This window comes from Euprymna scolopes, chromosome 23 (genome assembly GCF_053919585.1).
Source record: "Euprymna scolopes isolate OS-2025 chromosome 23, ASM5391958v1, whole genome shotgun sequence".
In the NCBI taxonomy this organism is placed as follows: Eukaryota; Metazoa; Mollusca; class Cephalopoda; order Sepiida; family Sepiolidae; genus Euprymna; species Euprymna scolopes.
In genome coordinates this window covers 91,904,997-91,931,920 of record NC_136504.1, presented here as the reverse complement: position 1 = coordinate 91,931,920, position 26,924 = coordinate 91,904,997, and positions in this window count along the sequence as shown.

The following is a 26,924-nucleotide window of genomic DNA, read 5'->3' as shown; positions in this document are numbered from 1 at the left end:
TCCCAATTCAATTACTTCTAATTTAAAAAAAAAAAAGATTCTTTCGTAATCTCGTGTCATTTTATTTATTTAATCTATCACCGCTATATTTCCAAACACAATTTTTAATCTCTACGATATTTTATCTTTTAGTCGTAACCCACTACACTAGTTTACTCTAATTAGTTCTTCTCTCATAAAATGTATATACATGTATATATGACATCTAATTTACATAAGGAAAACACGCTGCTCTCCCCCATCATTATATATAGCCCCAATCCTCCGACTCTCTCGTCAATGACCATCCCTCTTGAAGAAGCCCGCATAAATCGGGCGAAACGTTGAGTATTCAGGTCCTTCCACCTCCATTTTATTTCATATCGTCGGATTTAATCCAGCTCAACAATCATATATATATATATATATATATATATATATATATATATTAGACATAGCGCTATATACACATATTAGAGGAGATTATAGGTTTATATAAATACCCGTTCACATACACCTTTTTACGATAAAGCTAGAACCCAGAATTAGACAGAATCGAGCAATGCATCGACAACGGACAACGCCGGACCCAAAGTGGGTTTCGATGTACTGCATCGCATCAGTGACGTGCTCCGACATAGGCGCGAACCCAGGTTGTCGCACTCATGAAATGTGCAATACTGACGACCTTACTCTATTATTATTTATTAGTTTTTCTTGATTTTTTAAACGATATTAAGATCTGGTGTTTTGTTAGAAAGTCGCCCATTTTTTATTTGGACGTATTATATATTATTTTAAAAAAACAGTTATCTTCGTACACGCGTGTTCCGGGCCTTACCGTTCTTCAGCGTAGTTTGATTGTTGTTAGGATTCGAACCCCGGAAGTTATGTGTTTCAGTCACGGGTCTTACTCCATTACGCTATGATGCCATAGACACTTTATTGTTTAGTTTTTATCATTTATCTATTTACGTATTTTTTTTGTTGTTGACTTTTTAAATGATATTAAATTTAACGTCTCCACCTGAGAGATCCGGTGTTTCCTTAGAAAGTCGACCATTTTTTATTTGGACGTATTTCTTATTATTTTTTTTAAAACATGTGTGTGTGTTATGGACCAGATCTTAAAGAGTAAGGAGTATTGCAGTTATGAAAAGCTCAATAGGTGGTGTTACCTTAAAGCAATTTACAGAAAAGATAACGGAATAATAGAAATGAAAATAAGAGCATAATTGAATGATTAAAATATTTTCAGCATAAAAAGTAGGGAACAACCGTACGAATTTTTTTCTTACAAGCTAATCAAAGTTAATTTAGTTGTTGAATCTTTGTGAGATAGTGTTACCATGTTGCTTTTAAATAAAACCTGTAAGGGGTCCTCTTAGTGCCTTAAACATTCACTGATAAAGGTAGTTCCTAAAATATCTAAATAACATCTATGGTATTTCTAAACAATGTTTAAAAATCTAAAATGCTCGGGAACACTATCCCACAAAGATTTAACAATTAAATTAACTTCGAAAAGACTGTTTAAAAAATCTGGGTGTCTTCCAACACACCTTTTATGCTGATAGGGGGACGATATCTGGAAATATTTAAATTATTACTCAATGCTTTTATTTTTATTTAGTAACATTCAATAAATAAGAGTATCGTTTGCCAAAGGATTGTGCATGACAAATAAGTGTTTACGTTCCCTCCTATGTAAACTTAATTCACAATTAACAATCGCTCAACTGTTAGATATATATATATATATATATATATATATATATATGTACATATCGTTATATATATATATATCGTTATATATATATCGTTACATATGTGTATATAGCGCTACATATATGTATATATCGTTATATATTATATCGCTATATATATATCATATATTATATCGTTATATATTATATCGTTACATACATATATCGTTATATATATATTATATATATATATACCGTTATAATATGTTATATGTTATATATATATCGTTATATATATATATACATAGATCGTTACATATATATATCGTTATATATATATATATATATATATAAAACGACTAGCAGAAGTACCCGTCGTTTACTGGGTTCAAAAACAGCCTACAGAAAATGGGCTCTGATTTATGATAGTATGTTATGAAAAGACAGAGTGTAATAAGATAGCTTCGAATTTGGGGGTATTAAAACCGAAGCAAAATATGATGAAAATAAAAATAAAATAGATAAACCCCATAATTTATTATACAATACCTGTTCACACTGAAACACGTATTACAATATTCTGTGGATCTATATTAAAAAACCTTGTTAAACTTTGTGACATATTTCACCCCATAATTTTATTATACCATATTTCTTCAAATGGAAATATAATTAACAAAGTATACTTACGCAGATAGATATGAAAAGTATTTATTACAGTGTGTGCCTATTTCCATTCTATGGAGGGTAGTCGCGAACGCAGACCCCACAATTTTATTATACCATACCTATTTAAGTTTAAACATATTTATCAAAGTATTATTATGTACATCTATATCAAAAACACTTGTAAACGTTTTTTTTTTTTAATTTTAAATTTGTTATTTCCATACTTTGTGGACCAGGCGTGAACGAAGACCCCACAATTTTAATGAACCGACGTTCTGCCAGATCAAACATACCCAATCCTGTGTATCGATAGATCTTCTATCATTATATATAATCAATTTTTTAAAAATAATCAACCATATGAGAGCCTATTCGTGACCAGACACACACACACACACAGACATTAAACTTTATATTATATATATATATATATATATATATATATATATATATATGGAATTCATGCAGGAGCGTTACACTTTTGACGTAAAGAAAATAGTTTTTTTTTTACACAACGGAAACATTTCTATGAAAGTATATTAAAATGAAAATAAAAATATAGATAGGTTACTATTAGTCGTCTTGTTCATTATAATTGATTATTTTCAAAAAATACTGTATCTGAATTATAAGTGGTTGGCCATACTTATAGGTAAATGTGCACTGAACAGATACCATAATACTTATTATTGTTAACTTCAAATTTTGATATATCTGCTTTCTTTTTGTACATCGTTCATTTCTGTATTACATTTAAGTTATTGTAAACCCCCGTCTTCCCAGGATAAATAATAATTTCGAAATAATAACATGAATATTTCAGCGTCCCAATTGTTCTTTTGTTTTTTTTTTGTTTATTTTAAACCCTATTCTTCCCATGTTAAATAATTTCGAAATAAGAACGTGAATATTTCAGTGCACAGGTCATGCTCATATATGCAACCAAATGTAGTAAACCGAAAAGTGGGTTACATGCATCGTTACAAGGTCATTTGAGTTTTATAAATATATAGATACATCGTTATATATATATATATATATATGTCGTTGTGTATATATATATATATATATATATATATATATATATATATATATATATATATACATCTCGCTTGTGGCTTTTATTCGAATTATTTCGATTATTGATTATCTACGATTATCGAGCACATTCCGACGAAAGCTTATCTCAGAACACTGCTAGGTCCATAATGTACATTCGTGCGATATTTCATAAAATCGACTAAGCCGTTTTCGAGTCGATAGGGAACGAACTCGCAGGCACACAAATGTCCTTTTATATAATAGGACAGATGTCTTAAATATGTATTCGCAAAACTAGGAATGGAAACACAAAACAAATCAGAAATTTGTAATAATATATTTTAATAAGTATCTATTAACTTTAATTTCACAGGACGGCTAAGCTGTTTGTATTTGCATCTTCAAAATATTCAAGTTGAAGAATGACGTTATAATTTACACCTAAAAACTGGGTAGATGCGGTGCAATATTCAAGTAGATTGCTGTTATTCTGCCTTTGTTTTTCTAAATGTATACAGAAATAGTATTTTTGACTTGAATAAATATTTACATTTTTTTTACTTATGTGAAACGTTTATTTTGCTATCAGTTTATTATCTAAAGAATCCTCAGCAGTTAAACTGAAGAATGCTTTAAAACGAAAACATCTCTTTCTTGCTAGCTTATATTGAAGTAGATGTAAGTAGCTTGGAAAACAATGACTTAAGTACTGTAATTTTTTTTTTACAATAGACACACCTTAATATATTGTACAGTAAATTCAATGTACATTTGTTTGAATATATGTTTCCTTTTTCCGTGCAAAAATGACTGTTGGCATCAAAATATTATATGGTGGTTTCGTCTAAAAAAAAACGATTAACAAATTTAGTTTTTAAAAGAAAACTTGTCTTTATAACGCGAAAACTTTTCTCTTTTGGAATAAATATAACGGAGAAAATTTAAAATGTTAGATTTGTATATGAAATGAAATGCGTGTTCTTTTGTCTTTATTTACTGTTTAATTTTTGTTTTATATGTGTATATGTAATTTATGTATGTATGTATGTATCTGCGTATATATATATACATATGCATGCACACACATATATATGAATATATATACGAGCAAACAGTTAATAAAACATGTTAAAAACACTTTGAAAAAGAGTTAAAACATATTTAATCTGAAAAGGAAACACTAGATCAGTGGAAAGTCCTTAATCCGCGGAGTTTCGAAGAAATACTTTCCTTTTCATCAGAGGGTAGGAATTAGCAAAATGCGGGATCGGATTTTGCATGCAAAAGTATTTGATGAAACCACAACTAAGTCAAAGATCTTACTTGATAACAAAAAAATGTGAAGCAGAGGGAATATGGTGAGGAAAACGGTGATTACACGTGAATGGATAGTCTGATGGGATATAAATAATCCAGTGACGAGAAAATCCAAGAATATAACTTCAAGAAAGCTGATTGAATTTCCATTTGCACAAGTAAAATCCAAGGAAATCCCGTAATTAGAAGATGGTTCAAAATAATCCAAAGGCAGAAATCCATGAAAAAATTTACAAAAATGTGTACAAAGGGGAAAAAGGAAAAAATTCAAATAATATTAATAATAGAAAAAATAGATATGCTTTTCACTCTACTGCCGAGACATAAATATAAATAAGAAAGATCAGGGAAGAAGAAGAGGAGAAACAACTAAATAGTGATAGAATTAAATATAAAATAGAAAAACAAAGCACAAAATGACCCAGAAAAGAAATGTCAAAAGGCACGAAAAAATATAGGGCAAAATAATACACGTCAACTGAAATGTACAGGTCATCACTTAAAAATTTCAACAAGAGTTTTTCAAAGTGTTTTTTAAAATGTTTTAAAAACCGTTTGCTCGTACTATAAGTTCTATCTCCTATTCAGTTTTATCGAGCTTTTACATTTGGCTGAGATAAACTTATAAATATTAATCCTTTAATATTTATAATATACTTTAATTTTACTATCTAAGATCATTTTGGTAAATTTAATTGTAATTTTTATTCTATATATATATATATATACATATATATATATATATATATATATATATATATATATATATATATATATATATAGAAAATTACACGACACTGATTTCACTGATGTGTGTGTGTGTTTATATATTATGTCTCAATATATTATGTATGTATATATATATATATATGTTTATAGATTATATATATATGTTTATATATTATATATATATGTTTATACATTATACATATATATGTTTATACATTATATATATGTTTATACATTATATATATGTTTATACATTATATATATATATATGTTTATACATTATATATATGTTTACACATTATATATATATATATATATATATATGTTTATACATTATATATATATATATGTTTATACATTATATATATGTTTATACATTATATATATGTTTATACATTATATATATATGTTTATACATTATATATATATGTTTATACATTATATATATATGTTTATACATTATATATATATGTTTATACATTATATATATATGTTTATATATTATATATATGTTTATATATTATATATATGTTTATATATTATATATATATGTTTATATATTATATATATATGTTTATATATTATATATATATATGTTTATATATTATATATATATGTTTATATATTATATATAGATGTTTATATATTATATATATATTTGTTTATATATTATATATTATATATATATAGTTTTATATATCATATATGTTTATATATTATATATATATATATATATTATATATGTGTATATATTATATATATTATATATGTTTATATATTATATATATTATATATGTTTATATATTATATATATTATATATGTTTATATATTATATATATTATATATGTTTATATATTATATATATATTATATGTTTATATATTATATATATATTATATATGTTTATATATTATATATATATTATATATGTTTATATATTATATATATATTATATATGTTTATATATTATATATATATTATATATGTTTATATATTATATATATATATTATATATGTTTATATATTATATATATATTATACATGTTTATATATTATATATATATTATACATGTTTATATATTATATATATATTATATATGTGTATATATTATATATATATATATGTTTATATATATTATATATATATATATATTTATATATTATATTTATATATATGTTTGTATATTATATATATATATGTTTGTATATTATATATATATGTTTATATATTATATATATATATGTTTATATATTATATATATATATGTTTATATATTATATATATGTTTATATATTATATATATGTGTATATATTATATATATATATTCATATATTATATATATATGCTTATATATTATATATATATTCATATATTATATATATATGCTTATATATATATATGTTTATATATATATGTGTATATATTATATATATATATGTTTATATATTATATATATGTTTATATATTATATATATGTTTATATATTATATGTATATGTTTATATATTATATGTATATGTTTATATATTATATATATATATGTTTATATATTATATATATATATATGTGTATAGATTATATATATATATGTTTATAGATTATATATATATGTTTATATATTATATATATATATATGTTTATATATTATATATATATATTTTTATATATTATATATATATATTTTTATATATTATATATATATATTTTTATATATTATATATATATATTTTTATATATTATATATATATATGATTATATATTATATATATATATGATTATATATTATATATATATATGATTATATATTATATATATATGTTTATATATTATATATATATATGTTTATATATTATACATATATATGTTTATATATTATACATATATATATGTTTATATATTATACATATATATATGTTTATATATATATATGTTTATATATTATGTATATATATATATACGTTTATATATTATACTAGCGGGGGTACCCGGCGTTGCCCGAGTGTTTGTTTCCAGGACGGGGGGGGAGTTTAAAAAAATTTTATGGTAGGTAAGTAGGAAGGATCAAACCCGGAGTCATGAGTAAAAGTAGGAAAATAAAGTGTGAAAAAAACCATCTGCAACGTTAACAGTTCGGCAACCAAGAAAAGTACATTCCAGTTGTATAGGAAAAAAAAAACGACTACGGTTAGTCGGTGCGAACGTGAAAATATAATGTGAATTGTCCAGCACGCTAACCACTACGCCACAGAGCACTGCGGCTTAGTTTAGTGATTTTAAATAACTTCACATGAAAGAACTACGAAGCCAAACCGGTGTTCTCTTCTCAACTGTTTCTTGTGAACGATCCCGAACCGGTGTTAAGTGGTGGCAGGGGGAGGAGGAATTTATTAGAGAGAAAATATTTTACCACTTCCATTGATCTTAACCGATTTTGGCCGTGACTTCTCAGCAGAAAAAGTATAGAAATCTAAGATTATCGAGGAATTTGAGAAATAATAAGCCAATAACACACCTCAGATATTGTTCTGCCGTTTGTGCATATTATATTTGCATGAAATATCTTGATTGTTAATCCTATTTATGTCAAAATCAGACGAGAAAAAATGAGTTCATTTTATTTATATAGAGATATATACGTTTATATATAATATATATGTTTATATATTATATATACGTTTATATATAATATATATGTTTACATATTATATATATGTTTACATATTATATATATGTTTATATATTATATATATGTTTATATATTATATATATGTTTATATATTATATATATGTTTATATATTATATATATATATATGTTTATATATTATATATATATATGTTTATATATTATATATATATATATGTTTATATATTATATATATATATATATATGTTTATATATTATATATATATATATATATATGTTTATATATTATATATATATATGTTTATATATTATATATATATATATGTTTACATATTATATATATATGTTTATATATTATATATATATATATGTTTATATATTATATATATATATGTTTATATTATATATATATATGTTTATATTATATATATATATGTTTATATTATATAAATATATATGTTTATATTATATAAATATATATGTTTATATTATATATATATATGTTTATATATTATATATATGGGTATATATTATATATATATTTATATATTATATATATATGTTTATATATTATATATATTATACATATATATTATATATATGTTTATATATTGTATATATGTTTATATATTATATATATGTTTATATATTATATATATATGTTTATATTATATATATGTTTATATTATATATATGTTTATATGTTATATATATATGTTTATATATTATATATATGTTTATATTATATATATATATGTTTATATGGTATATATATATGTTTGTATATTATATATATGTTTATATATTATTTACATATGTTTATATTATATATATATGTTCATATGTTATATATATATGTTTATATATTATATATATATGTTTGTATATTATATATATGTTTATATATTATATATATATGTTTGTATATTATATATATATGTTTATATATTATATATATATGTTTATATTATATATATATATGTTTATATATTATATATATGTTTATATATTATATATGTATGTTTATATATTATATATATGTTTATATATTATATATATGTTTATATATTATATATATATGTTTATATATTATATATATATGTTTGTATATTATATATATATATATGTTTATATATATTTTATAATATATATGTTTGTATATTATATATATATATGTTTATATATATTTTATAATATATATGTTTATATATTATATATATATATATGTTTATATATATTTTATAATATATATGTTTATATATTATATATATATATATGTTTATATATATTTTATAATATATATGTTTATATATTATATATATAAATGTTTATATATATTTTATGATATAATATATGTTTATATATTGTATAATATGTTTATATATATATATATATGTTTATATTATATATATATATATTACTAGCAAAAGTGCCAGTCGTTGACTGGGTTGAAAAACAGCCTACAGAAAATGGACATCATTAATGTATCATAGGTTATGAAAAGGAAGGTTGTATATTTGGGTTGAATTCGAGGGTATCAAAACCAAATCAAAATATGATGAAAGTAAAAATAGATAAAGTCCAGAATTTATCCCATACCTTTTTACACTGAAGCACTAATCACAATATTCTGGGGATATATATTTAAAAAAAACTTGATAAACTTTGTGACATATTTCCATTTTATGGAGGTCCGGCGCGAACGAATACCCCATAATTGTTATTATACCATATTTCCTCAAATAGAAACGGTATTATCAAAGTATACTAACGCAGAGAGACATGAAAAGTCTTTATTAAAGTTTGTTCCTATTTCCATTCTATAGATGTCAGGCGCAAACGCAGACGCCAAAATTTTATTATACCATCCCTATGTAAGTAAGAAGATACTTATCAAAGTGTTCTTATGTACATCTATATCAAAAACACTTGTAAACGTTTTTTTTTTAATTTTTAAATTTGTTTCAATGCTTTGTGGATCAGGCGCGAACGCAGATCTCAGAATTTTAATGAACCACCGTTCGTCCAGATCAAACAAAACAATTCCTGTGTCTCGATACATCTATCATATGCAATCAGTATTTTTTTAATAGTTAACAATATAGGAGCCTATCTGTGACCAGACATACACACAGACATTCAGCTTTGTATTATAGATGCGTGTATATATATTATATATATTATAAATATATATATTTATCAGATAATATATATTATATATATATATTACATTATATCTGTATATATTTCAGATATATATATACATTATATATATATATAACATGTATATATTTCCATATATACATATATATATTGCATTATATATATTTCATATTATATATATCTTATAATTACATATAATAATATAGCATATATATATATATATATATATATATATATATATATATATATACCAGCAGGAAAACTCGACGTTGTTTTCGATTGAATGATTATCAACGAATATTTCACACTTCTATATATTTATTGCCATCAAAATCCGTGAAATTGCCCCTAGAAAGTTTCACGTGTCTCTATGCAGCAACATAAAAATATGTTAACGTACATTGTAGTCTTGAAGCTACTTTTTCTTTTATAAAATTATTTTATATAAACTTTATTCAAGATAACGAAAAAGAGAACATTAAAAAAAAATTACGTGCGGGATTTGAAACTACAGACCACGTCATGCAAAAACAACAAAAAAGCAAAAACAAACAATAAAACACGCTATGAACTTTCCCAGAGTAGAATTTTTCCGGCCCGTAGTTCTATAATTGTGGCTTAGAGACGACGTGGAAAAATGTTTTACCGATGATTGATAAAGTAAAATAACGGTGTCGATGATCGATTTTCGATAATTATCGGGGATATTCGGAGGCAAAACTTAGCTAAAATCACTCCCAGACTTATACATCAAAGTTGTGTAAATTTTAAAAAAATCAATTCAGCCGTTTCGGAGTCTATAAGAAACAAATTAACACATATAGAGAAAGTTGCATTTATATATATATATATCCGCACAATTACGTTGACACACTGGTTATCGCCAGATCACCGAAGTTAAGCAACGTTGAGCCTGGCCATTACCAGACGGGTGACCATTTGGGAAGCCTAGGTGCTTTGTGTACCGCGCCGAATCGTAGAAATTTCCAGGTAGGTGTCTGTGGCGCGTAATATGCACTGGGAGAGCTGCACCCCCAGTATTCGTTAAAACCTGCATCTAGAAGAAGGAAACCCTGATGTAACAATTGCAATCTACGATATAATCTGTCCTAGGGCAGTGCTCTGCACCGACAAAGATTAGCGGTAATACCAAAAGGTGTGGTTGGTTCTACGCAAAGCCTTAACGATTATACACTATACTATATACAGATTTTCCCAGCAATTTCTAATTAACGAAAAAAATAATGAACGAAATTTACGTGCAGTGTTTGAACCTACAGACTACGTCATGCAAAAAAAAAAAAAAAACACTAACAACTACTTATAGTAGAATTTTCACATACCTCTGTTTTATCACTGTCGCTAAGCGACGACATCGACAAAATGGCGTTACCGATGATGAATAAATTAAAATAATGGTTCCATTATTGATTATCGCTAATTATCTCGCGTATTCTGAGGCAGAACTTACGATCGCGCTCAAACTTACACACTAAAGTTCTGTAAATTTTAAAGAAAATCTGTTCAATCCTTTCGGACACTATATATATATATATATATATATATATATATATATATATATATATATATATATATATATATTCCAGACTAATCATTTTCAGAAATAAAACAATTAATGAAGTTATAACATGTTTTATACAAGAGTTTTTAATACTGACGTAAGGCATTGTATATTTTTATTTGTTTTACATAAGCATTACTATATGTCGCTGCATAGTCATGAGCATGTTTCTGTTAGTGAGCTACAAGTAACTAAACCCCTTCAAAAGTTTAGTCCGTAATCTCCTGACTAAAGTTTTGTGTAAGCAATATCGCCTGAGACATCTCTAGTTAATTTTTACTAACTGAATTTAAATTTCAACAGTATTTCACGGGGTTAACGGTGGCCAAATCGATTTGGTCTTTGCTAATCGAGTCAGAAATGGTTTCGTTGCCGGGTTCGAATCTGTAGGTATTTAATTATTATAGTAAATATGTTAGCCCCTTTAAGAAACTCGTTTCTTATCGTTGAGCACTTTCAGTTGAATTAAGTCAGTCAATTTGGCTCGAATGCACAGATCATCATATAATGATTAGATCACTCTAAAAGACGTTAAAACAACATTTAAAAAAAAATCAATGTTTAAATTTCAACAGGATGCCTCGCGGTTAACAATAGCACAATGGATCATGCCCTTGCTAATGAAGCCAGACATGTCTTCTGTTGCCATCTTCGAATCGGTCGACTGGTACTAATCGTAACACCCTGAACTGATGATTCCCTGAAGGTTGAAACACTAGTGTATGTAGATCTTTAATTATCATAGTAAATAATTATGTTAGCCCCTCTAAGAAACACGTTTCTTATCGTTGAGCACTTTCAGTTGTAATGAAGTCGGTCCATTTTGTTCACATGCCGAGATCATCATATAATAAGATCACGCTGACCAACGTTAAAAACATTTAAAAATAAATGTTTTAATTCTAACAGTATTACTCGCGGTTAACAGTGGCCGAATGGATTTGGTCCTTGCTAATGGAGTAAAAATAGCACTGTTGCTGGGTGCGAATCGGTTGACCGGTGTTAATCGTGACAGCTTGCACTGATGATTCCCGAAAGGATGAAACACTCGTGTCTGTAGGTATTTAATTATTATAATATATATATATATATATATATATATATATATATATATATATATATATATATATATATATATATATATATATATATATATACCCCGTTGTACAAATGTCTGTCCGGGGAATGAGTTGATGAAGAAGGAAACTCTATTACAATGTTGTTGTTTTTTTGTTTTGTTTTTTTTTTTCATATTTGCCTTTTATAAGTTTTTTTCTTTCTGGATTTTTTTTTTTCATTTTTTTTTATATAAGCTAATATTTTTAGTGTATTATGTTTTAAAATCATGTTCATTATTTTATTTACGTCCAGGCCATGGTTCAATTTTTCTTTTTTTTTTTTTTAGATGAACGAAATATCTCGTCCTATTTTAACTTTGAAATACTTCAATCTTTTTATATTGAACAAATAAACATTACTTGATTTACATCGAAAAGCAAACAGCAAATCTGACAGCCCAAGTCATTTGATAGGAATTCGGAAATAAATCTTGGCCTAAATAAAAAGTAAAGGGAGGTGTTTTACGTCTTGAGAAAATATTATAATTAATAGTCAATATAGAAAAAACCTAATTGTAAAACAGAATCCTGTTATATTAATACTAGCAGATCTACCTGGCGTTTCCGGATATCAAACGTAACATAAATTCTTTTGAAAAATGAATTAAAAAAACGGAACGAAACTGGGACATGTGCATGCGAATATTGTTGTCTTAACCGTTCACTTCTTGTATGTAAAGAAAATATACTCAGGCTCACATAGAAATCTCTTGAGAACTTTCAGTTGTAATGAAGTCGGCCCATTTTGTTCGCATGCTCAGATCATCATATAATAAGATCACGCTGATCGACGTTAAAAAACGGAACGAAACTGGGACATGTGCATGCAAGTATTGTTGTCTTAACATAGGCATGCGAGTATTGTCTTAAAATATAAAGAGAGTGAGTCAAGTACGAAATCATTAAGTTGGCTTTCCACGACCGTTAAAAATTACTTTCAAACGCACATAATTTTTACATGTCACATTTTAATGTGACTGGTTTTAACATGCGCAGTCGTAAAACAGTTGGCAAAAATATAAACATCTGATGAGCCCCAAGTATCGATTTTTACATTAAATTTTTACTTTTTTCTGGTGTAGGTAATTAAAAGGTTTGGCAAGTGTCTGAATACCCGATACAGCAAAGTCTGTCTGTAAAAAAAAAAAAAAAAAAAAAAAAAAATCGTTTCGTATATAGGTTTATAATTGTAAAAAAAAACACGCATTCTCACATTTGTGTGTATATATATATATATATATATATATATATATATATATATATATATATATATATATATATATATATAGGAAATTTATTACTGTGAGTCCAGAATGAGTTTACAAATTGTTTCAGCTAGAGGAAAATCCTCAAAGAGAGGAAAAAATCCAACTAGCATCGTCAGAATTCATAGATGGACTAAGTTATAAAGTCAAATAAGAATGGATAAATCATAGATAAAGGGGAGTTAGAAAAGAAGGGAGGAGTGGTGGGGAGAGGACGTTGGAGTTTAAAGTAGTAGGAGTGTATTAAAAAAGAGAGGGGTTTATAATTAAATATTAATTATGTGTAAATTCTTATATACGTTTTTTTTTTTTAATTATTTAAATGCTGTCGAAGCGTGTGTTTTATCATTTGTATGACAGACACACACACACTCTTTTACTAATAGATGTGATATGAATTAATTACAAGTGTTTTAGAAAGATATTTTTCTCATTGTTTCAGTGAATGTGTCGAACTTATAACTAATTATCTGTCTGTTTTCGACAGTATCCATTAGAACGAAATAATGGCATTTTATTTCTTCATCGTATTCATCAGACAGAAATATCGTTACCAGTTTTACTACGTGCGCCCATTAAATAGTTTGCCTGAAGGACAATTTTCTTAATGAATTATGTGCTTACTTGTACATGCAGTTGATTGACAAATGTGTGTGTATATGTGGAAATATATTCTCTTATTATATATCAATACTTATATGAGAATCTCAATGTGATTACAGAGCAATATATAGAATAAATAAGCTATATTCCAACATTAATGATGTTGTGCATCTTATAATTTATTCCTTTAATTCAGTTGACTTACACAATTCTTGACAGTATCTGTTTCGTAGCGCAAAATCAATCGCTTAATTATTATATCAATCAGTGACTCTATTATTCCTTTAACTTATCAGAAGAAATAGCTACACTCATTCCGTCAAAAGGAATTAAATGTGATTTGACATGGTAAAAATCCAATTATTGGAAGAGAAGCTGCAGTTACCTTCATATTTATCCATTACGCAATAGTGAATTTGAAGTGATTGATTTTGCGCTACGAAACAGATATAAGCAAGGGTTGTATAAGTTAACTGAATTAAAGGAAACATAAGATGGTCACCATCATGAATTTTTGAATATAACATTATTTATTCTCCCTCTCTCTTTCTCTCTCTCTATATATATATATATAAATATATATGTATATATGCATATGTATGTGTGTGTGTGTGTGTGTAAATATGTGTATAAATAAATATATATGCATAAGTAAATACATATGTATAAATAAATAAATATATATGTATAAATATATATGTATAAATATATATGTATAAATATATATGTATAAATAAATATGTATAAATATATATGCATAAATAAATATATATATAAATATGTATAAATAAATATATATAAATATGTATAAATAAATATATATAAATATGTATAAATAAATATATTTATAAATATGTATAAATAAATATATTTATAAATATGTATAAATAAATATATATATATAAATCTGTATAAATATATATATATATATATATGTATGTATAAATAAATATATATATAAATATATGTGTATAAATAAATGTATAAATATATATAGATATATAAATAAATATGTAAATATATATATATATATATGTATATATAAATATATATAATGAAGATTACATTGGAAATATTTTCACTCCTTAACCTATAGGATTCTGATGTGTACCATTTCTTCAGACGAGAAAATATTAGCAAATAGTTACAATGATTTACACCTTATTTGCTAAACTCAGTGAGACATCGAAAATCACAATTAAAAATTGATTGAGCAATTAAGTCATATAGTAAGGGGATGTTAAAGAAAAGGATATGAAAGTTAACATCCAAATTGCATGGTAAAATTTCAATGTTTTCTTAGTCTACATGGACTGTCTCTTAAAGCAGCTTTAATTTTTTATTTTAATAACAATTTAAAAGTTATTTCAGAGTGGAAGTTTAAGATCATGTTCCATGAGTATAAAAATATTAAATATATTAATTTATATGTTTATTAATAAAAAGATATACCGGACCCATGTAAAAAAAACTGTTTTTACCAGACGCATTATATAACAAAAGATAATTTCTCCAGGAATATGCCTACTTCTGATCATTATATTGTGATGTGGATTACCCAAAATACAGTTTTGCCCATTTTATCACACTGCTTTCAAGGATATTCACTTCGGATTTTACCATTAGCTCTATCTTGTGTATCGAGTAATTGTTATTTAAGTGAGATATTACTTATAGTAATATCTTGTAAATCCTATAATCACAGGTTTTCACACCAGCTTATTGTTGGATAATTTTATTCTGAAGTATATATATATATATATATATATATATATATATATATATATATATATAGGAATATGTATATACATTTGCATATATAAAAATGTGTATGTGTATATATATATATATATAGAACTGTGTATACGTAGAGCTGTGTGTGTATAGGTATATAGAGAGAAATGTGTGTATGTATATATATATATATATATATATATACGCGTATGTATAGAAATATGTATATACTAGCTTTATCCGGCCACGCGTTGCTGTGGCTCAGTTTGTTAAAATAGAACACCTTCCTCAACAACAATTGCATTTTGTATTATTTATTTACTTCTATTTTTTTGCAATTTTTTTATCAATAAAATTGTTTTGTGTCACAAAAAAAAGATTATTTTTTACCATAAATTGTTAGGTGCAATTGTTTTTTTTTTTGTTTTTTAGGAAATCTTGCATTTTTTTTAAAAAGAAAGTTGGCAGTGAACTTTCTTTTTGAAAACAGATTTTTTTATTATAAAAAGAACAGATGAATGCTTTATATGAACACTGTAAATAGTTAGGTGAAAGTAGAGAAAAGTTTTATCTTTTTTTTCAAGAGAAGGTACAAATTATTTTTTGTCAACAGATGTTAAGAAAATAAACAGAAAAATACTCCCATCATTAATCAATTAATTATGCAAAACAATAAATAAAATGTTAATTTAGTGTTTCAACATTTGAACAACGCTCGGTTAAATCCGGTTATTGCCGATCGAACCCTTACCATAATTGGAATCCGGGGGAGGGCAAGTCAAATTCTGCATGAGTACCATTCTTTTTCATTTCGTCTTTAGTTCAATTTTTGGGGTGGGCTATTAGCGATTGCAAACTAAAAAAATTAAACCAAAATGTAAAAGATGCAATAATTAAATCATTTTAATAAGTGTTCAACTTTTAATACAAATCCTAGTAAATCAAGCCCCCATATTGGAAACACTAAAGGGAGGGACGAAACCAAATTTAATGCCAGTATGTTTGGGAGAGGTTCTATTTTTTCTTTTCTTTTTTTTTCAATATTTTACGCAGATGTGACACTCAGCTACCAGATTTTTATAAGTCGGTTTGTTTCTAATATAAGTAGAACTAAATGTTTATAAATGACGATAAATCTTTCTAAGTATGCGCTGTTTTACGGTTATTGTGAAAATGGAACGGAAACTTAAATTTCGCTCCGTTTTAATCTTTTTCTTTTGTAATTGGACCCCCCCCCAAAACGAATATATTTAAAAGAATAACATTCAACAATTGTACTTTATATATATAAACCACAGAATTTTTTAAAGTTATTAACGAGAAGGAAATAATTCCATTTTAAACCGAAAAAAGTCAGTTTAGTATATCTTTTTGTTATATATTAGATAAATCCAACTTGCCATTCCCATTAGAAATTTCGACATTTATAGGTTGTCGTGTACGTTTACAACGAATAAACACTCCAATCTACCCATGTTAAAAACGGCTCTCAAAATAGACCCCCCCAACTTCCCCATGTTAAGTACGGCTTTCGGAATAGGCATGCATAACCTTGTGAGCATACCCGAAAATCTATAAAAGTTGATATGTCGAATGTGAACGATGAGTTGGACGTAATGTAAAAATGTACCGAATTTAAAAGGGAGCGGAATTTAGATGTCCGTTCCATTTTTACAACAACCGTAAAGCAGAGTATTCTATACACATTTTTACCTAACTATTATATTGTAATAATGCTCTTTTTTTTAAGTAAAAATAATATTTAGGTTTGGATATAAATTCCTAAACTCATTTCACACTAAATAATTTAGGTGACTAAAATAGGAATCTAATTGAATCTTAAATTTCCTGAATAGTCGATTTGCTGCTAATATCCATATATCAAAAAATAAACGAATAAGAATAAGGGGGGGTAGTTTTGAAAGCCGATTAATCATAATTTTTGTAGGTTTCCGACAGCTTTTTGATTGTATTTGAAAGATTAAAAACTAAACTTAATTTCCGAAGGAAAAAAATATTTGTACACTTGGAAAAAACGTTATGAAAAATGTTTTCACAGCGAGCTGACCAATTCAGCTAAATTTGGAAGTTAAATAAATTCATTGTGAAAATTTTTTTAGAGATAAATATTAGCTTTCTGGGTCTATTTCAAAGATAATTAGTAAAGTCTTAAAATATTGAATTATATAAAAAAAAATACCTTGTTTGTGCTAAAAATCCCCGAATTAGCCCCACAGCCGAGTGTTTATTTTCTGTTCGCATCAGCACAAAAAACCGTACTTTTGGAAATACGGAATATACAGAGGCCCAACATATGAGACAGTCGAAAACTGACTGAGAATGATGTCATGCAATTAAAAGAAAGGAGTGGTGCTGCGTTCCTGTTTTTTACCCAACCGGGCATCCGTACATTCTTATTGTAAATATTTGTATAAATTTTACCATCTTTAATTTATTTTTCTATGTTCCTACTTTTAAATTATTTTTTTAAATTATTGGCCAACATTATATAAAAATTATGTAACGCCGAAAGATTCACATTCCCGCGAGCAAGGAAATTATTAAAATCTTGCATATAAAAATTATGCGAAATCTGTGATTTAAAAAGAACTGGAATATTTTTGCGATTTAATTTTTTGTGAAAATATTAAATAAACAATACTTAATTCAGTGGTAATATCGGTATTTCGAGAAATTCATTTTTCTTCGACTTATATCGAATCCATTAATATGGACTTTAGCGGCTTTTTGTCGTCATGTTCCTATAAAAATTATTTTACATTTCTAGTGTTACAAATTACGAGGCTTTATTTATATAAAAAAGCAAAAATAATTTCTTGCGTTTTTTCTTTATACTGAAAACCATATCTTTGGTAAAGGTATTTTTTGTTCAAAAATAACATAATACATTTTCACTAAGATTTAAATAAAAATAACTATTTTATTATATTCCACGTTCATTATTTTATAAATATTGAGATTTTTATTAAAATTGGTTATTTGAAAGAAACGCGACCACATGAGGTTAACCCCATGGTAACACTATCAATAATCAGGTGATTATAATAGTTTACATAAGGCATGCCCACATCCTGTCGTGGTGAAACAAAATAGTTCCTTTTAGCGATGTTACCTGATGGATGTCCAAGTATTATTTAGATTATGTATAAAGACGGACAAAGAATTAGAGTATGTAGATGTAAACATATATGTAAATATAAAAATATATGTACCTATATAAATGTATATATAAAAATATATGTACGTATATAAATGTGTATGTATATATAAACATATATGTACGTTTAGAAATAAATAAAAACATAAGCAATGATAAAACAGCAATTAAAGAACGTTCCAGAAAAGAAGAAAACCAAACAATAGACAACCAAAATAGATTCCAAAGTCTAGAGAAAATGGAAACCGAAAACAACCTAGATGAAAAAAAAGAAACCAAACACAAGTAATCAAGAGGGGAAAAATGAACAAGAAGCCAAAACAGCAACATCTCAAGCAAGATCCAGATCGACGTCTAGATCCAAACAAAACAAAGAAAAACCCCAGCAAAACACTTCACCAAAGACACAAACTCCGACAAAAGATAACCCCTCTACTTCTAAAGAGATGGAAATAGAGGAAAACTAAACAACCTCATTGATAGAAATAAACCACTACAAATTATCCAATGGAATTGGCATGGAATAAGATCTAACTATAATGAACTTCTTATACTTATCTCACTCTTCACCCAGCATTGTCTGCTTACAAGAAACCTTCCTACGAAACAATAACCATTTCAAAACACCAAACTATGAACAATACAACTATTTCCATAACACATGCCTTCGTGCTAATGGAGGCAGCTCAATTCTTGTAAGGAATAACACCTCAAAGCAATTTCTCTGCCAAAACAAATCTCCAAGCAATTACATTTCAAGTCACGTTACACAAAACAATCACAATCTGCTCAATATACCTCCCTCCTCATGAACCAATAAATGAAAATGAACTAGAAAAGTTAATAAAACAACTACCATAACCATTCATTCTCCTAGGAGACTTTAACTGCCACAGTACGTTATGGGAATGTAAAGTCATAAACTCAAAAGGAAACAAAATTAAAAAAAATTAACAGAACTCATGCCTTCTCAATCAACAAATCCCACATACTTAAATCCAACAAACGGATCAACTAGTGCCATTGATCTTACCATGTGTGATCCATCAAGCTTTTTGGATTATACATGGAACACTTACGAAGAACCCTGTTGAAGTGATCACTTCCCTATTATAATCAAATACAGTAACTCCATTCAAAACCACGTACCCATGTGGAACACAAACAAAGCCAACTGGGCTGAATTTAAAGAACTCTGTTCACTAAAACTAACAGAACATCAACTCCAAACAATAGAAGAATTCACGGAAGTACTCATAACAATAGTCAGAAAATGCATACCCAAACATTCTCCTCCTAGAAAAAAAAAAACCATGTTCAATCCAGAATGTAAAATGGCCATTAGACAGAGCAAGGCAGTCTTAAGAACATTTAAAAAACAACCCACAACCAACAACTTAATAGAATACAAACATCAAAGAGCTAAAACTCCAAAAACAATTAAAGATTCAAAAGATCATGCTGGCAATAATTTGTCAACAAAATCAACATCACCACTAAACTCAAAACCGTCTGGGAAATGATTAGGAAAATAACTGGAAAATATAATCCAAATCCAAATAAACATCTTCTCACAAATAAACTGAAAATAACTGATAAAAAAGATATTGCTAACACACTAGCTAAAACCTTTGCCGAAAATTCATCATCAAAACACTACAATAGACAACTTCAAATACTTAAGAAACATTAAGAATAGTACAAAATAAACTTTAAATCCAAAAACCAAGAGCCTTACAATGAAATCTTTTCACTCAATGAACTAGAAACCGCCATAGAAAAACCCCATAACTCAGATGTAGGATCAGATGACGTGCACTACAGCTTCCGTAAACAAATTCCGCCCGAATCATTAAGATTCCTTCTCAAAATTTATAATGAAATATGGGATACAAAAGATTTCCCACCTTCATGGAAAAATGCAACAATAATACCGAGACCCAAACTGGGAAAAGATACATCAAATCCAGAAAACTACAGACGAATAGCTCTCACAAGCTGCCTATGCAAAACGTTCGAATGAATGATTAACTACCGTCTTATATGGTATCTAGATGACAACAAAATAATTCTAAAATCCAGTGTGGATACCAAAAAAACGAGGATGTATAGACCACATCACCAATCTCGAAAATTACGTAAGAGAAACTTCTATCAAAAAGGAACACATAACATCTGTGTTTTCGATCTTGGCAAAGCATATGAAACTACCTGGAAACACGGTATCATAAAAGACCTCCACAACATTGGACTAAGAGGCAGATTACCTGAATTCATAAAAAACATCCTAACAGACAGATCTTTCCAAGTTCGCATAGACTCGACTTTACAGACCCACAAAATCAAGAAGGGGTGTCCCAAGGCAGTATATTATCAACAACTATCTTTAACATAAAAAACCAATAACATAATTAAAGAACTCTCTCCTGATATACATAGTTCCTAATATGTAGATGACTGCCCAAACAGCTACAGATCTAAATACACTTTTAAAAGAAAACTACCACATAACATAAATAAAATTAATAAATGGGCAACGAAAAATGGTTTCAAATTCTCCAAAACTAAAACAAAATGCATCCATTTGTGTAACCAACGCAAACTCCGCCCTGACCGAATCTTACAGATTGAAGGCGAAAAAGTTCCATTCGTAAACGAACACAAGCACCTGGGAATCATGATGATCTCGATAAAATCAAAGAAAAGTATCCAGACCACACACACATCTATACAGATGGGGCTAAACAAAATAACACAAACACGCAGTGCAGTAATACTCAATAAATCAATCAAAAACAATAAAACCTCCCAAAAGAAACCTCAATCTTCAGTGCTAAATATCCTAGCTCTCAAACTCGCCTCCAATAATAAAAACAAAACAAATTTATAATCCTTTCAGACTCCAAATCTACTATAAAACGATTACAAATAAAGATGGACAACCCCCTAATCGCAAAATTACTCAAAAAATTAACTGAACTAAACAGTAAAAAAGAAATCATTTTCTGCTGGATATCGAGCCATTCCGGTATTAAAGGTAATGAATTAGCAGATTCTGCAGCAAAAAAACGCCTTAAATCTCCCAATCGAGGCAAATTTTAAAATTCCATACATACATCTAAAAAGACGTATAAACGCATATACAACAGAGAAATGGTAAACCTACTGGAACGAACACCGTAACAAAATCTTCACAAAATTATGCCAGAAATCAAAAATAAGAATACAATACGAAATTAAACAGAAAAAAAGAAATCGAACTAACAAGAATAAAAATAGGCCATACCAAATTAACCCACTCATATCTCCTAAAAAAAGAAAGCCAACTCATCTGTATACCTTGTCAAACACCACTCACAATTAAACATATATTAATTGAATGTACTGATTTTGTAAAAGTAAGACATCGATTCTACAAAGAAAACAATATTAAGGAGTTATTTGATAAAAACAAAACTCCCACCCCACACACTTATATCTAAAGAACATTGCCCTTTATAAAAAAAATTTAAAAGGAACCCTTTGTACAATGGTCCTGGATATGACCTAAAACTATATCCGATGGTGAGACCAAAGCTTTCGGGCCTTGGAGAGTGTGGAATCACCCTTTAATTGGCATTGCTCTCAGGTCCACTCTGATCCGAATTGGTAGTACCTGTTAAGGTCCCAACTATGGGTTAAATGGAATCCGACTTAAAAAACAAAAACAAATATACTCCATAAAAAAAAATCGTTCCTCAAAATCACTAGATTCGGCATTAAATAACCTAAAAAGGTTGATATACCGTAAAACAAAAACAACTGATCAACCAACCTATCAGAAAGAAATTGTTTAATAATTGAAAAGACATTTCCAGCTATACCAGAGCTGGAGATCTTGCGAAGTAGACCTTTATGTCAGACTCTCTCAAAGCCTTTGATATATTAAGAGCAATTGCCCTTCAAAGGAAACCTGCATCGAGATATTCGCTTGTCCTATTAGAAATAACCGTAAGCACATCCGCTGTAGATCTAGCAGAATGGAAACCATATTGCATATCACTAAGAATGTTAGTTTTTGTATGTGGTGGTTGACTAATTTTCTATTTAATACTGATTCAAGTAACTTATGACGCACAGGAGACTTGTATGTCTGTTTTAATCATACCTATGAGATTTTCCGGTTGGTTGGGAAGCAATTCTCCTTAAGACAACGCTTAAACAAAATAAGTGTAAGTATGGGGGCAAGTTCTGGTTGAAGCTTTTAGAGCACTATCATAGGAATGCCGTCGGGGCCAGTTGCTTTACTGGAATCAAGGTTTTTGATTAGCTTGGCAACATCACGCACGGATATTTTTATGTCGCATAAGGTGTTTTCTGATACAAGAGAAAATACGGGGGGGGGGGCTTAGTCGCATGGAGTGGAATTAACTGCCAAGTTCTTGGCAAAGAGTTTGGCTCTGTCGGATGCTGATGAGATTAGCTCAGGTCCATTGATGATAGCTGGGATAGAGCACTGGCTTCTGTTCAGCATCATGTTTGCTATTTGACAAAACTGGTGGGAACCAAGCGGCTGCTCAGCTACTTTGGAATAAACGGACGGAACATAGAACTCTCGCGTTCTTAAATACTCTTTTACAGTGGTTGATGGCAGTCCTGAAAGCAACTTTAGTGGCTATACATTTGTTATGTTGGAAGCAATGGAAAAATGGATTTCTGTGCGAAATGGCAGCAGCACATTCCAGAGAGAACCACGACTGGCTGTAAGCCTTTCGCTGGAGTTTATTCGATGGTACGTAACGGTCTGTACCTACAATTAAATATTCAATGAGGTCTGTTTGTATAGAGGACACACACTTTTTAAACATGAAACGCAAATGTAGATCAGATATAAATGACCGGAAGCTATCCCCATCAGCCATAGAGTATCGATATACTGTACGATGGAAAGGTTAGTCGGAGGGCTTATTACATTTCGTTTGTATTTTAACTAATACAATAGAGTGATCGGAAGATCCCAGTTAAGATGGGGCAAAAGATGAACATACCTTAGAGAAAAATGTGAGGAACAATTTCGGAGACTTGCATTGTCAGTAGCGGGCACACGGATGGGTTCGCAAACATCCTGAGTAAGGTCATAATGAAAACGTTCTCCTAATGATATATATATATATATATATATATATATATATATATATATATTAATTTATTCATATATACATATATTCATTTATTCATATATACATATATTCATTTATTCATATATACATATATTCATTTATTCATATATACATATATTCATTTATTCATATATACATATATTCATTTATTCATATATACATATATTCATTTATTCATATATATATATATATTCATTTATTCATATATACATATATTCATTTATTCATATATATATATATTCATTTATTCATATATATATATTCATTTATTCATATATATATTCATTTATTCATATATATATTCATTTATTCATATATATATTCATTTATTCATATATATATATTCATTTATTCATATATACATGCATTTATTCATATATATATTCATTTATTCATATATATATTCATTTATTCATATATATATTCATTTATTCATATATATATATTCATCTATTCATATATATATATTCATTTATTCATATATATATATTCATTTATTCATATATATATATTCATCTATTCATATATATATATTCATCTATTCATATATATATATTCATCTATTCATATATATATATTCATTTACTCATATATATATATATTCATTTATTCATATATATATATATTCATTTATTCATATATACATATATATATATATTCATTTATTCATATATATATATTTATTCATTTATTCATATATATATATTCATTTACTCATATATATATATATTCATTTATTCATATATATATATATTCATTTATTCATATATGTATATTCATTTATTCATATATATTTATTCATTTATTCATATATATTTATTCATTTATTCATATATATATATATATTCATTTACTCATATATATATATATTCATTTATTCATATATATATATATTCATTTATTAATATATGTATATTCATCTATTCATATATATATATTCATTTATTCATATATATATATATATTCATTTATTCATATATATATATTCATCTATTCATATATATATATTCATTTACTCATATATATATTCATTTATTCATATATATATATATTCATTTATTCATATATACATATATATATATATTCATTTATTCATATATATATATTTATTCATTTATTCATATATATATTTATTCATTTATTCATATATATATATATATATATTTATTCATTTATTCATATATATATATATTTATTCATATATATATGTATTTATTCATTTATTCATATATATATATATATTTATTCATTTATTCATATATATATATTTATTCATTTATTCATATATATATATTTATTCATTTATTAATATATATATATATTTATTCATTTATTAATATATATATATATTTATTCATTTATTCATATATATATATTTATTCATTTATTAATATATATATATATATTTATAAATTTATTCATATATATATATTTATTTATTCATTTATTCATATACATAGATATTTATTAATTTATTCATATATATATATTTATTTATTAATTTATTCATATATATATATATATTTATTAATTTATTCATATATATATATATATTTAATGATTTATTCATATATATATATATTTATTCATATATATATATATTTATTCATTTATTCATATATATATATTTATTCATATATTAATGTATATATATATTTATTCATTTATTCATATATATATATTTATTCATTTATTCATATATATATATATATATATATATTCATTTATTCATATATATATATATTCATTTATTCATATATATATATATATATTCATTTATTCATATATATATATATATATATTCATTTATTCATATATACATATTCATTTATTCATATGTATATATATTCATATATTCATTTATTCATATGTATATATATATACAAATGCATTTATTCATATATATATATTCATTTATTCATATATATATATATTCGTTTATTCATATGTATATATATTTATATATTCATTTATTCGTATATATACATATTCGTTTATTCATATATATATATATTCATTTATTCATATATATATA